The 11,707-nt window shown below is 34.2% G+C and overlaps 1 pseudogene; it reads left to right on the forward strand.

The window, feature by feature from the left end:
• Window positions 1-8,939: 8,939 nt before the first annotated feature.
• On the forward strand, window positions 8,940-10,450 carry LOC128289190 (photosystem II CP47 reaction center protein-like; annotated as a pseudogene).
• The last annotated feature ends 1,257 nt before the right edge of the window (window positions 10,451-11,707 follow it).

The raw sequence follows: 11,707 nt of genomic DNA on the forward strand, positions 1-11,707 counted from the left end.
CTTCGTCTTTCTAGCCTTCGACACAAGAAAGGGTGTTAAAATTCCTTTTCTTGTGTCGAAATAATTTAATTCAGGACCCGTTCGTCAAAGATTTCTATTCTTAGTTTCGATTTTTCCAGATTTTCAGAACCCTTTATTTTTCGATTTACTTATAATAGAATAAGTAATAAGGATAATATAATAAGTATAAAATAAGTCGAAATAAGTATAATATACTAAGTAATGGACAACCAAAAAAGAAGGAATCCTTACCGATTTTTTGATAAAATAGAATCAAGGCGATAAACTTATAAAATAATTTCAAACTTTGATGAAATACTAAAATAAATCGAGTAAGGTTAGACTAGTCTAGAAAAGGTTTGAATCTGGTCGACAGAAAAAAAAAAAAAATATATATTGTTTGTGTCATCCAATTGAGTGATTCCTTTTTCTTCTAACCTTGAAAGTATCGATAGATACTATCGAAAGCAGATGCTATGAATCAATTAATTGAAATTGAGTTCATTTTCAAAAAATCATCGGAAAAAGTGATCCATTTGTTGTCATTTATACGACCAAAATATTATGATCATGATCATTAAGAATTCAACAGGACCCTTCCTCCGGAATCAGACAAAAGAAAGAGGGGCGGGCCCGTTGAGTTCTTACTTTCATGCCTATAACTTAGTTCGTCCCATTATCCATTATTCCATATTACAGGGACGAACCCAATCCGAATATGAACCATAAAAGAAAATACCTATTAAACCGATCACAGGAATACCAGTTACCGTACCTATTATCCAAGAGAATCCTTCCAGTAGTATCGGCCATTTATCCCTTCCTCCGCATTTCATCAAGTGGTCATGCTAAAGACATAAACAGTCATAGATAATTATGAGATACAATCCTTCCGAATGGGATAAGAGAATTCCTACTATTATTTAGTATTCTACTACTCTTTTTTTTTTAATTGAAGAAATAATTGGAAAATAAAACAGCAAGTACAAAATGAGTAATAACCCCAGTAGAGACTTACGATTCAATTCAACATTTTGTTCGTTCGGGTTTGATTGTGTCATAGCTCTATAATTAATTCGAATTAGGTTTATCGTTGGATGAACTGCATTGCTGATATTGACCCCAAAAAGAAACGGTAGGTACAGCTAGTCCGTGAACAGCCAACCATCGCACTGTAAAAATTGGATAGGTTCGATCTATGGTCATTGGGTCCTCCTAAAAGATCTACTAAATTCATCGAGTTGTTCAAAGAATCAAAACGGCCAGTTATTAATGGAATTCCTTGTCGGCTCTCTGTAAAATACTCGTTTGGACGAGGCTTAAACATCATAAGCTAAACCTGTGCTGACGAATAACCAACCCGCGATGAATAGGGAAGGTATAGTAATACTATGAATGACCCAGTATCGAATACTGGTAATAATATCAACAAAGAACGTTCTCCTGTGCTTCCAGACATGCCGAGCTCCATATTCTTGTGGGGATCGATTCCGTAAAAGATGGGATCAGTAAATAGAATTCACCGAAACTAAATCTTTGTGAGATCGTCAATATTGTACCAAAGGTATTTTAGAGTATACCGAATCAGTATAGCTATCCTTCTTCTGACACAGCAACGCAATTTCAAACAGTATATCGACGTGAAGTGCTAGATAATTTCTTTCTTCTTCTTGCTTGTCGATGTATAACCAGGTATCATGCAATAGAAAATTCCTCAAATTCCTGGAGGTATTGGCTTGGGCCTAGAAACGGAAGATCAGGTAACCCGTGAATCCAACGAGTTGGTTTATAATAATTCATGAAGGAATTATCATATTTCCGCAAGTCAATTAGATGCGAAATATAAAAATTGACTTTTTTCGTAGTTGCACAAGAGGTTTTGTTTTTGTTGGAAGCCCTCTTTTTTTATTTTATTTTAAGGTGCTTAGTCGTCTAGTAACAAGAAGTAGTCGTTAGATATAGATAAAAAAAGCAAGGAATAAAAAAATTCTACTAATCAATATTTGTGAGGCGGCCTTTCTTGTATTCTTGTATTAGATCCAAGGTTTTCTTGACCTAACTACAAGATGATGAATCGATTTCTTTTCTTTTCTACTCTTGTCCTGCCGCTCTATTTTTGTGAATACCATTTATAATGATTGATGAAGCAAAAATTTCAATTGAACTTATTATTTCAATTGGTATTTATCCCCTCTCGTTTAAAATTGAAACTTAGGTAAGTGCTTTATAAACATATGTATAAAAGAACATATTTCATTTAGCTCCTTCATGCCTACTATAACTAGTTATTTCGGTTTTTACTAGGCTTTAACTATAACCTCAGCTTTATTTATTGGTCTGAGTAAGATACGACTTATTTGAAAATTAATTCAATGAACGAACAATTCATAAAAACAAAGCTTTCTGCCCTATTCCATATATTCTATAGCTCCTTACCGTGTTAATTATCAATTATTAGGTATTGATATTCATGGGCAATAGAAATTAATATTTAGGGATAGATATTACCTTTCTTTTCTCCTTTCAAATAAATTGAAATGATTGAAGTTTTCTATTTGGAATCGTCTTAGGTCTAATTCCTATTACTTTGGCTGGATTATTCGTAACCGCATATTTACAATACAGACGTGGTGATCAGTTGGACCTTTGATTAATTAACATACCCTTTTGACTGACCCTTTAATTCTTAAATTTTAATTTCAATTTATTTAATAATTTGAATTTAATAATTTAATCCAGGAGGTCAAATTCAAATTGCTATTCAATTTTTTTTCAGTTCGGTGTAATTTTCGACCTAACAAGGCGGAATCGCGCTCTGTAGGATTTGAACCTACGACATTGGGTTTTGGAGACCACGTTCTACCGAACTGAACTAGGCGCTTTCTTAATAAATAAGACTGTAAAAAAGTTTCTTTTTTTTTATAACCCCAATACATCGCACAACTATACTATCATATATCATATATAATATGAGAAAACGATAGATTATGTATGTAATTTTAATCAATCTAAAACGACTCCTCGTTACTGCTCAAAGGAAAGTAATAGGTAGGGATGACAGGATTTGAACGTGACATTTTGTACCCAAAACAAACGCTACCAAGCTGCGCTACATCCCTTTCAATTGGCCTACAATGTCATTGTAGAAATCCCTGTCTTGTTTTCCACCCTTATTTCATCTATTGATATACAAAACGGATCTTTCCATTTCCTCTTTTGGTCTCATATCATATAACAACCATATAATGAATAATAAATGAATATTTTAGCGGGAATTCTCAGGCGGAAAGGGACCTATTTTGTTTTGCTGTTTTAAGAAAGGAAAATCTTATCTATCGAATCATTGTACATTTAAATTTGAATTTTGAATTAGAATTCCGGGTACAAATAGACAAATCCAAGTGGTCTTTAACCACACATACATGCGATTATATATGTATTACCATAATGTAATACGATAAAGAAGGAGGATTTTAAATGCGAGATCTAAAAATATCTTTCCATGCACCGGTACTAAGTACTCTCTGGTTCGGTTCTTTAGCGGGTTTATTGATAGAGATCAATCGTTTCTTCCCGGATGCGTTAACATTCCTTTTTTTAATTCGAGTTATTGTCGCGGGACAGGGCGAAAAATTAGATCGAGATACAATCAAATATCTGTGACTACTCTCCCTTTTTTAGTTTTTTAGAATTAGATAAAATTAGATAAAATAAATAAGGAAGGTAGAACGAAAAAGTGGATTCAACCTCACCGAAACTCGGGTTCAAGCTCCAATTAAATTACTAGTAGAGCGAAAAGAAATGTGGCTGGAACAACAGTATCCTACAAGATACTTAAAAGAAAATACCGTACGGTGGTTTGATTCTAAATAGAGTTCGAAATCGTTGTATTACTTATTCTTATTATTTACTATAAATCTATATTGATTTACTATATTGATTGCAACAAAATCTTTCAAGATTTGGTTTGAGTTAACAACTTTTATTTCTTTTTTTTCATTCCTTTCTTCTTCGCTTTTGATCGGAAAATAGAAAAGTTGGGTGAATTAAAAACTCAAGGAGGTTCATGGCCAAGAGTAAAGATGTCCGAGTAACGATTATTTTGGAATGTACCAGTTGTGTTCGAAACGGCGTTAATAAGGAATCAACAGGTATTTCCAGGTATATTACTCAAAAAATCGACACAATACGCTTGATCGATTGGAATTGAAGAAATTCTGTCCTTATTATTACAAACATACAATTCACGGGAGATAAAGAAATAAATCAGATCAAGTGCTCGTATGTCACCACTTCCGAATATGAAAATATGACATTAGGTATATAATATATTAAGTATATAATTAGTTATATAACGCATATTTTCTTTCTATATTATTAATATTATTTATTTAAATATTATTAATATATTTTAATTTATATATATTTAAATTATATATTGAAATGATAAATAATAATAAAATAAACAATACAATAATAAAAAAACAAACCAAATCCTATTTATTATATTAATTCTATAATTTGAATTTTCAAAATAGGATTTTAGAAATAGAGATAAGGGATAGGTTCTTTTTAGAAATATTAGAAATAAGGAATAAAGAAATCATGGATAAATCAAAGCGACTCTTAAATCAAAGCGATGATCTTTTCGTAGGCCCCCCGATCAATCGGGGATCAGATTGATTATAGAAACATGAGTTTAATTAGTCGATTTATTAGTGAACAAGGAAAAATATTATCTAGGCGAGTAAATAGATTGACCTTAAAACAACAACGATTAATTACTATTGCTATAAAACAAGCTCGTATTTTATCTTCGTTACCCTTTCTTAATAATGAGAAACAGTTTGAAAGAAGCGGAGTCGACCACTAGAACTACTGCTCTTAGAACCAGAAATAAATAAACACCTTCAAAGAATCGAATCCGGTTGGGGAAGAAAAAAAATATTTTTATTGAGCGTCTTCGCTCATCTTGTTTTGATGACCTTATCAGAATCAAATTTTTTATCATATTAATTTCTCTCTACCTTCCCGAGTTCATTCTCGAGGAACCCCATTTCATTTAAAGCATTTCGTTGGATTCCTTCGATCTCCTTATTTTCTAATCTCGTTGGAAATCATATAAAGACAATTCCTATTTGAGATAGCTATTTGTGCAAGTATTTTACGATTCAAAAGCAACTGTTTCTTGTACAGATTGTGTATTAATCGACTATAACTATAGGATACCCCACCCACGAATTACTGCATTTATTCAGAGTGATCCACAAACGACGAAAATCCCTTTTCCTATCTCTATCGATGAGCCGAAACCAAAGCTCTTATTCTTTGTTGAGTAATAGTTCGAGTAAGTCTTGAATGAGCCCCGAAAGCTTGATGCAAATAAACTAATTTTTTTCGACGTCTACGAGCTATATCCCCGTTTAATTCTGGTCATTGAATAAAAAGAAATTTTGATGAATAACTAATTCTTTCTTTCAGTTATTCTTTTCTAGTCTATTAATAACAAAACGGATTCTTCAATGTATAAAATAAAAATTCAATGGCTTTTGCTACTCTAACCGTCCCGACCACGATTTTCCTTTTTCTAGGCATTTCATTTCGCCTTGAAATAGAAATTGTATTGATACTAGGTATCAAAAAAAGCATATTAACTAAAATAAAGGAGTAAATAAAATGGATAAATAAATAGTGGGTTCCATCGTTTCTATAGTTACTTCTTAAACAGTGAGGTCCTCTCTATACCGGAGCTCATTCCTTCATTTAATTAGTAACTTGTAGTTCACACTCTTCGGCTCTACTCATAAATTTTCCAGTAATAGATCTTTCACAACGAGATCTATCTTATACAGTAACGGTATGTAAGGATGAGGATTAATTGGGCAGCTGACCCTGTTAGTCCGTTCTTTGCAAGTCGAAGCATAATCTTTTGCTTTTAAATAGGATTTTCCCCGCTTAATGGATAAGCATTTGCTACCAATGGGAATTTTTCTCATCTTAAATTCTAAGATTGGTTGCGCCAATGGAAACCATAAATTTCATACACAATAGAAGGATATGGTAGATCTAGCTTTTTAGATAGTGAACGGACGAACCCCATTCTATTCACTGGTACGGATCGTTGATACTGAAAAGTTGTTTCTTTTCTCAGCCATGATCTGAACAAGTCCTTTTTACACCTAGTACATGTTCCTCGGCGCTGAGGACATCCCCAAGACAGGGATTTCGTGACATTTCTAATTGGCTGTCTTGCATTTCTAATAAGTTGTTTAATAGTTGGCATACTGAATTATATACATAATAGACTGGTTTAGATCGATCCTAACCAGATGATTCTGAACTTCTTTTTCTATTTAATAGATTAATAAAATATTAACCCCTTAGGCTTTAGGCTTAATTAAGAAGAAAGGAAGAGAGGATTAAATCAATCTTAATTAAATTGTGGATTGGTGTTAAATCGTTGCTATTGCTATTTGTTATTTAACTTATTTAACCGCTACAGATCCACAATTCCATGAGCTTGGGCTTCTGTTGCTGACATAAAAACATCTCTTTCCATGTCTTCGGATACAACCCATAGGGGCTTGCCCGTTCTTTGTACATAAACCCTTGTGAGGCTTTCGCGAAGTTTCAGTAGTTCTTCCGCTTCCAGGATAAATTCTCCTGTTTGTGCCTCATAAAAAGAACTAGCAGGTTGATGGATCATTACCCTGATGATATAACATAATAAAGGTTCTTCTAACTCACATAATGAGGCGAAAGAATAGCTAAAAATAACTAAAGAATAATAAGAAAAAAGATAGAATTGAACAACCGTACAGGCATTTTTGTGCATTGCATACGGCTTTACAATGGAATTCTCTTTTTCTTTCATCGAAAAAAAGAAAAAGAAAATAGAGAGCGTCTATTAGACCCAGATCACTAAATAATCCAATTACCACCTTCTTTTTTTTTCGGAAAAGTTCAAAATACTATGATGGCTCCGTTGCTTTATATATTTATTTCGTCTGTGATTCAGCAATCCCAAAGTTTCTTTTTTCAAAAAGAAAGAAAAAAATAGTCTTTTTTCGTACTCTTTTATTTTATAACATAAATATTGTTATAAATATTGTTAATAGCCTCTGGTGTGAAAAGAAAAAAAGTTTGTGACGCTGAGATGGGCCCACAGCTAAGATAAAATTGGAAATGCCCTTTCTCTCATACTACTCTTTCGATACATAATCTAATGTTTTGAAAAAAAATCAAAAAAATATCATATCGAATTCGAAGTGCCAGCCTATTATTACTTACTAATTCATATTTCATATGGCGAAGGCATAGTCTTCTTTTCTTTCCATCAAATAAAAAAACTCATTGGCGCCGAGCGTGAGGGAATGCTAGACGTTTGGTAATTTCTCCTCCGGGAGAAAGATCCCATTAGCAGCCAATCCCATGCATATTGTATGCACATCTGGTTGCACAAAATTGCATAGTATCATAAATAGCTACTCCAGGTATTACCCATCCGCCAGGAGGTTTATAAACAAATACAGATCTTTGGTATCATTCTCTATACTGAGATATACCATAAGACCAATAAGTTGATTCGAGATCTCGCTATCAACCTCTTGGCCTAAAAAGTAATCTTTCTCGATAAAGTCGGTTGATTAGGATAAAATTGTATCCCATAGTAGCCGTACAGGCACCTTTTGATGCATACGGTTCAACAAAATTGCGAAAAAAAATCAATGTGTAGATTCCAGCCATCCTTCGTTTTTCTAGTGTGCCTTTTCTAACTTCTAATTTCTAACGAAGGGCTTTTCTTACATTTTTAAATAAAATGAAATTAAAGAAAGATAAGTTTTGGCCCGTTTTCCTATAATCTATAATATAAAAAATTCGCTAAACTTATCCACAAACTTTTCATTGATCTATTTTTTTCATTGGGATTCAATCAAATCACGATGTCATTTTCTTGTTCTGAATGGGTTTCATCAATTTTTATTCAATTTTTAGGTTTATGCTCTACTCAGTAAAGATCACTTGATTTTGATTTGCGCATATAGGACAAATGACCCAATACCACATCTTTTTGCTATGATTTCATTTCCTTTTTATTTTAATTCCTTTTTCTTTCATGTTTTTCATAAATATTCAACGTATTTCTCATATTATTCGATTGATTAATAGTTTGAAATCGTTCTTATTTCTATTCAATTTGTAAATAAAAAGATTTATGATTATGATATAGGTGGTAATCATAAATGTATTACCAATTGGGTTTTCTAAACGGAGCCTGGATGCTTCATTTTCGGTCCAGCCACCAACCATAAATCATTCTAATTGAAATATTAATCTGGATACCCCAAAAAATGAAATGGATCTCTAATACTTCATTACACTTCGCTACAAATTTTGATAATTCAATCAATCTTTTTGGGCGAAACAGAGATATCTCGATCGGGCGAGAGAACGGGGGAATCCCATATGACCCAATATATTTGACAAGTCGCACTATACGTCAACCCAAACTGCATCTTCCTCTCCCGGATTTCGAAAAGGAACTTTTGGAACACCAATAGGCATTAAAGGAAAGAAAAAGAATTAAATACTATATTTCACTTTGATCTGGAAGCGTAATAATGGTCTTAATAATATTGGCCTCATATTTTATACATAGAATAAGGCCATAAAATATAAAATAAAGAAAGACAGAATGAATGAAGAATTCTTACCAATAGGTCCTTTGAATGATGAACAAATAGGATACGTTCATTCATAAAAATAGGATCAACCCCATTGCGTATTGATACTTATCGGGTATAGAATAGATCTGCTTCTCTTTTTCTTCTGAGCCGAATTCTTCCATAATTACTAATGGAATAGAACAAATATTAATCCTTTCTCGAAAGAATCCACCCAAAAGGGAGGTATTCAATGCAATAAAGTTACATAGTGTCTATTTTTCGTTGATAAAGGTATTTCCATGGGTTTGCCTTGGTATCGTGTTCATACTGTCGTATTGAATGATCCCGGTCGCTTGCTTTCTGTTCATATAATGCATACGGCTCTGGTTGCTGGTTGGGCCAGTTCAATGGCTCTATATGAATTAGCCGTTTTGATCCTCGATCCCGTTCTTGATCAATGTGGAGACAAAGGTATGTTCGTTATACCCTTCATGACTCGTTTAGGAATAACCAATTCATGGGGCGGTTGGAGTATTACAGGGGACTATAACAAATCCGGGTATTTGGAGTTACGAAGGTGTGGCCGGAGCACATATTGTGTTTTCTGGCTTGCTTCTTGGCAGCTATCTGGCATTGGGTATATTGGGATCTAGAAATTTTTGTGATGAGCGCACAGGAAAACCTTCTTTGGATTTGCCCAAGATTTTGGAATTCATTTATTTCTCTCAGGGTGGCTTGCTTTGGCTTTGGCGCATTTCATGTAACAGGATTGTATGGTCCTGGAATATGGGTGTCGGACCCTTATGGACTAACTGGCAGGTCAACCTGTAAATCCGGCGTGGGGCGTGGAAGGTTTTGATCCTTTTGTTCCGGGAGAATAGCCTCTCATCATATTGCAGCAGGGACATTGGGCATATTGGCGGGCTTATTCCATCTTAGTGTCCGCCCGCCCCAACGTTTATACAAAGGATTACGTATGAAATATTGAAACCGTCCTTTCAGTAGTATAGCTGCTGTCTTTTTGCAGCTTTTGTTGTTGCCGGAACTATGTGGTATGGTTCAGCAACTACCCCATCAGTGTTTGGTCCTACTCGTTATCAATGGGATCAAGGATACTTCCAGCAGAAATATATCGAAGGGTTAGTGCTGGGTTAGCCGAAAATCAAAGTTTATCAGAAGCTTGGTCTAAAATTCCTGAAAAATTAGCTTTTATGATTACATTGGCAATAATCCGGCAAGGAGGTTATTCAGAGCAGGTTCAATGGACAACAGGGATGGAATAGCCGTTGGGTGGTTAGGGCACCCTATCTTTAGAGATAAAGACGGGCGTGAACTTTTTGTACGTCGTATGCCTACTTTTTTGAAACATTTCCGGTTGTTTTGGTAGACGGAGACGGAATTGTTGAGCGGATGTCCCTTTTAGAAGGCAGAATCAAAGTATAGTGTCGAACAAGTAGGTGTAACTGTTGAGTTCTATGGCGGAACTCAATGGAGTGAGTTATAGTGATCCTGCTACTGTGAAAAAATATGCTAGACGTGCTCAATTGGGTGAAATTTTGAATTAGATCGTTTGCTGAAATCCGATGGTGTTTTCATGTGATCCGAGGGTTGGTTTACTTTTGGGCATGCTTCGTTTGCCTTGCTTTTCTTCTTCGGACACATTTGGCATGGTGCTAGAACCCTGTTCAGAGATGTTTTGCCAGTATTGATCCAGATTTGGATGCTCAAGTGGAATTTGGAGCATTCAAAAACGGAGATCAACTACAAGAAGACAAGTAGTCTGATGCAAGATTGCTTTGTTATTTTTGCTTCTACTTCTATTTGTGATTTGCCATAGGCTGCTGGAAAAATCTTGATTTAAATCGCTTTTTCTTTGATTCTTGTTCTTTTTTATTCGGAGATGATTCCAAATAAACAGGTACGGAAGCTATAATTGTAAACCACGATCAATTTATGGAAGCATTGGTTTATACATTCCTCTTATATCTACTCTAGGGATAATTTTTTCGCTATCTTTTTCGAGAACCGCCTAAAATTCTAACTAAAAAATGAAATGATTTTCATTATCTCAATTGAAGTAATGAGCCTCCCAATATTGGGGGCTCATTACTCAATTAATCCCTTTCCTCGAATGGATCTCTTAATTGTTGAGAGGGTTGCCCAAAAGCAGTATATAAGGCGTCCCATAAAACTTACAAGTAAACCAGATATAGAGATGGCGACTAAGGTTGCTGTTTCCATTATTATATAATTTCAAGATCACAATGGGTCTATGATAAGATTGTTTATTTACAGCGGAATGATATACAAAGTCAACAGATCTCACTGAATACAAAATAAGATTTATGGCTACAAAACCGTTGAGGTAGTTCTAGATCTGGTCCAAGACGAACTGTTGTGAGGATTTTTGAAACCATTGAATTCGGAATATGGTAAGGTAGCCCCTGGATGGGAACGACTCCTTTGATGGGTGTCGCAATGGCTTTATTGCGATATTCTTATCTATTATTTTGGAATTTATAATTCTTCCGTTTTACTGGATGGAATTTCAATGAATTAGATTCACAAGAATCACGAAGCCTCGCGTTTCAATACAAAAATTGAAACTTTTAGTTCTCGGATTTTTTAGCCCATTCTATTTCGTAGTTCGACCCGGAAATTTATTTGTTTCTTATTTCCGGAATATGAGTGTGTGACTTGTTATAATTGATCCTATTGATAGTACAGAAAATGGGTCTTCATCTTGATCGAGATAGTTTTATCCCGTCGGATAGTCATTCTAGTATCTGGAGCACGGAATATATGAAATGGATCACAAAGTATTTGAACTATGATTCATTAATATTCAAACCTCCGGGCCGGACTCAAAAAAATTCAAAGAAAAGTTATATTTTTATAAATCGAAAATTTTTTTCTTTCAAACTCTCATTTAGTTTATGCTTATTTTGATCAAAGGACAAACCTTTCTTTTCTTTGTATTTTATTTATTATATCTATTCTATTGATTGAATAAGTGATGATCAATGGTTCTTACTCAAAGA

The sequence above is a fragment of the Gossypium arboreum genome, unplaced genomic scaffold (genome assembly GCF_025698485.1).
Source record: "Gossypium arboreum isolate Shixiya-1 unplaced genomic scaffold, ASM2569848v2 Contig00601, whole genome shotgun sequence".
Lineage (NCBI taxonomy): Eukaryota > Viridiplantae > Streptophyta > Magnoliopsida > Malvales > Malvaceae > Gossypium > Gossypium arboreum.